Source organism: Microcebus murinus, chromosome 8 (genome assembly GCF_040939455.1).
Source record: "Microcebus murinus isolate Inina chromosome 8, M.murinus_Inina_mat1.0, whole genome shotgun sequence".
Taxonomy (NCBI): domain Eukaryota; kingdom Metazoa; phylum Chordata; class Mammalia; order Primates; family Cheirogaleidae; genus Microcebus; species Microcebus murinus.
The window spans coordinates 36,786,648-36,790,462 of record NC_134111.1 but is presented as its reverse complement, the minus strand read 5'-3'; positions in this window follow the sequence as shown (position 1 = coordinate 36,790,462).

Sequence of the window (3,815 nt, the reverse complement as noted above, 5' to 3'; positions counted from 1 at the left end):
CATCATAAAATATAGGCTACAGATTAAGTTCTTATAGGTAAAAAACATCTATATTCTTGCTTCCAAGGTGCAGTCCACAGATAAGCAACAGCAACATCACATGGGGGCTTGTAAGATATGCAGAATCTCAGGCCACAAGCCCAAGACCTTCTGAAACAATTTGCATTTTTAACAGGATCTCAGATGTTTTATTAAACTTTGAGAAAGTTTCATTCAAATTTCATTAGTATAGATGACAAAGCAAACCTTTCGATACAGGTAAGAGGTTTGTTAAGCATTTGTAGCACTACTTCTACAGTGGTGGTTCACTTTACTTATTTCAGTGTTAGAAATCCTCCTTGATGGCTGGGCGCACTTGCTCAGGCCTGTAATCCTAGCACTCTGGGAGGCCGATTGTTTGAGCTCAGGAGTTCAACACCAGCCTGAGCAAGAGCGAGACCCTGTCTCTACTAAAATAATAGAAAAAAATCACCTGGACAACTAAAAATATATAGAAAATATTAGCTGGGCATGGTGGCACGTGCCTGTAGTCCTGGCTACCCAAGAGGCTGAGGCAGTAGGATTGCTTGAGCCCAGGAGTTTGAGGTTGCTGTGAGCTAGGCTGATGCCATGGCACTCTAGCCTGGTAACAGAGTGAGACTCTGTGTCCAAAAAAAAGAAAGAAATCCTCCTTGTTATCCATAAAAATACAAGGACAGAAAAATTAGTTTATCATTAGCTCTCCTTCATGTAAAGGAAAATGGTTTATTATGTTTAAAGCCAGTAATCACCTAATTTTTAAGTTATATTTACCTAATTGAACTGCACAATATGGCAACCTAAAGATGACACATTAGGTATAAACTATGAGAAGACTGGCTGACTATTAAATATGTGTTCCAGTATTTAGAAATGATACATATGGAAAATTACAAATCGTATTTTGAGCTTTATGCTATCTCTCTGTCAGAAGCAGAACATGAGCAAATTCAAGGAGGCGGCCCTAGAGTTTGTTTCCCTAAATTTAATGTACTGCCCTATGCTTCCAATATTCATCACATTTTGCATAAAGTTTTTTTAAAAAAGAAATATTTATAAAGTTCATGGCGGTTTGTTTAATCTCATTGCACTTTTGTAAATTTCAACTGACAAGTATGCTCTGCCATTAATAGAGTTTTTGGAGTCCTTCATACAAATGTGCCAGCACATGCAAAAGCCACACATTCTTTGTTAAACTAAACAGTCCTAAGCATTGTGTGGACTCCTGGCATAGTATGGCTAAATATTCAGACACATGCCTATACAGTACTCTGTGTTCTGCCAAATAGAGGGAAAACAAAAGAAAGAAAATCATATAAATATACTGGTAAACATTGACTTTGTAAGATACAGCATAAGCTGCTTTGGAAAAAAATTGTAGAGCATGATTCAAAGAATATATTTAAATTCTTTTCCTTAGGAAAATGTATCTAATTTGTTTTTCATGAAAACATGTATTTAGCAGTGGGGAGTTTTTCATTGGCTAAGATGTTTTGGCATATTTATGGTGAAAAGGTGATTGGAATAATGTTTGCATTCATTTTGCACTGAAATTTGAAATAAGTATAAGATATACACTTTGTAACATAAAATCATTGCCAGTTAGGATATACTCCCTTTAAGAAAGCATAATTCAGTATATGAAAATTCAAAGTGACTAACCTATAAATATAGGGGAATTATTCATGTTACCAAAGGATCCTTCCTTTACCAAACATTTATCACAGGAAATCTTAAAATAAATGGTTTCCTTTTAGGATATTTGAAAGTGCTTGAATTAAAATTTTTGATGTTCAAGGAATATCTAAGGAGCACATCTTTATATAAGGCATGAGTCTTAATAGGTGACTTTAGAAGTCCTTGATAATCTTGATTTATGCTAAAATGATTAATCATTAGCAGCCAAGGAAGAAACTGAAAGTCTAATGGCCAACCCAAGGTAATGTTTCCTCAAAGAAACTCTACTCATGAAAGAATACATAAAATTCCTTTTTACCCCACTGATATGATGACTTTCTAAAATGGCATTCTGTTATGGCTATACTTATTTATTCCAGAACAGGTGCCAATGTATTTAAAAGCCATCTTTCTTTCTATACAAATTAACATTTTGATCTCCTTTCTCTCCAATTCTTCCTGAAAACTGCACAATTAAATCTCCTTCTTCTGACTAGACTAACTAGACTTCTCTAGGACCTCTCGTGAGCCATACCATATCCTGGCAGGTACAATGAAAGGAGTGGACCATGTCAGTACAGTATCTCTCATTGGCTGTAGCATACTCACCCATTCCTTCTCATTGGCTCTGGGAAAACTGAGCAGCCATGACCAGTTATTAATTTTTCATTCATTCTTTTGCCCCTTGTACAAATCATCATCTAAGCCATGCTAGTTTTCATTCACTCTCTGTGGTAGTTCTCTATACTCTAAGAGAATCTAGGCGTTCTCTGTACTCTAAGCTTTTCTTTATATAGTCACCAGTGTTTATCTTTAAGAAACAAATCTTATCATACATCTCCATTTGTGTCTATGTTTAAAAGTCTCTTAGGATGTTTCATTTGTTATGGAATTTCCCACCTGCAGAGAACCAGCCAATGACTGACCAAACTAAGTAAATAGTTCAAGTAGTCTTAGAATAAAATTCTTGGAGTCTATTATATACATTAATTATATAGTTTTATATCAGATCCCCAAAGGATGGAAAACAAAACCACGAACAACACCCTTTCTATTTACACTCAAGATACAGAAGAAAAATGGTCATTTATATTCTTACCTTCCCCTTCTCAAATACCTACTATTGTGTCCATCCCCTTTCATGAACAGAGTTTAACAGTCTTGGTTTAGCTCATCCAATGCATCCCAGGTAATAATGTTTCCCTTTATCTAAATTTTATCTATAATGTTATCTTTTGTGGATATAGGGTTTGCTTTATTTCCTCATTCTATTTCCAGGATCTTGTTTCCTATTCCTTTCTAACTAAGGTACCCATAGTCCCTGTGCTTGAGAAAGTATATTCTGTCAATTTTCTTTGTCAATTCAATTAGCAGTTTTCCATAGCATATATTTGTTACAATTCTAAGTGAGATTGTAAGGCAGGGTGGATCTAGGCCTATACAGAATCACCTTGAAAAATGGAGATTTAGCAATTCATAATGTTGTTACTTGGAGAGTAAGTTCATGTTCACTTGTTATTATGCTGGCCCCAGCCTATTATTTCCCCTCATGTATTCTATTCTACAGCTGGTCAGAAAGGCTTGTCATTTCCTGATTACACTAGACCCTTTTAGAACCTCATGCTTTTGCAAATCCTAGTCCTTAAATTTGAAGTTATTTTCCTGTTTTTTTTTTTCACCAGGAAAATTTCTATGCTTATTTCGGAGCTCAAATGTCATTTCTTTAGTGAAGTCTTCAAAATCTCTCTTGGGCAGAATTATGCTTTCTCCTCTATGCTGTGGTATTTAGTTTATATTTTTGTCACAGACCTTTTTCTGTATCCCTGGAGCCTAACCCTATTCCTGTCATATAGTAAGAGCTCAATAAATGTTTTTAGAATAAAAAAGTAAGAATTCTGGAGGAACATTATATCTTTAATGTTCCCTCTAGGGTTAGGGCATTTGTCCTTGATATGCACAAAAATCTGAAGAAATTATATAAAAATTTGGCAAAATACCCGACATTCCAAAAGATGACAAATTTTTAAAAAATTTTTTTACTTGTAAACTTAGGTCATATCTTCTTAGATTTAATTTTTAAGTTCACATTAACATCCATAGCAAAGGGTTGCAGAAAAACC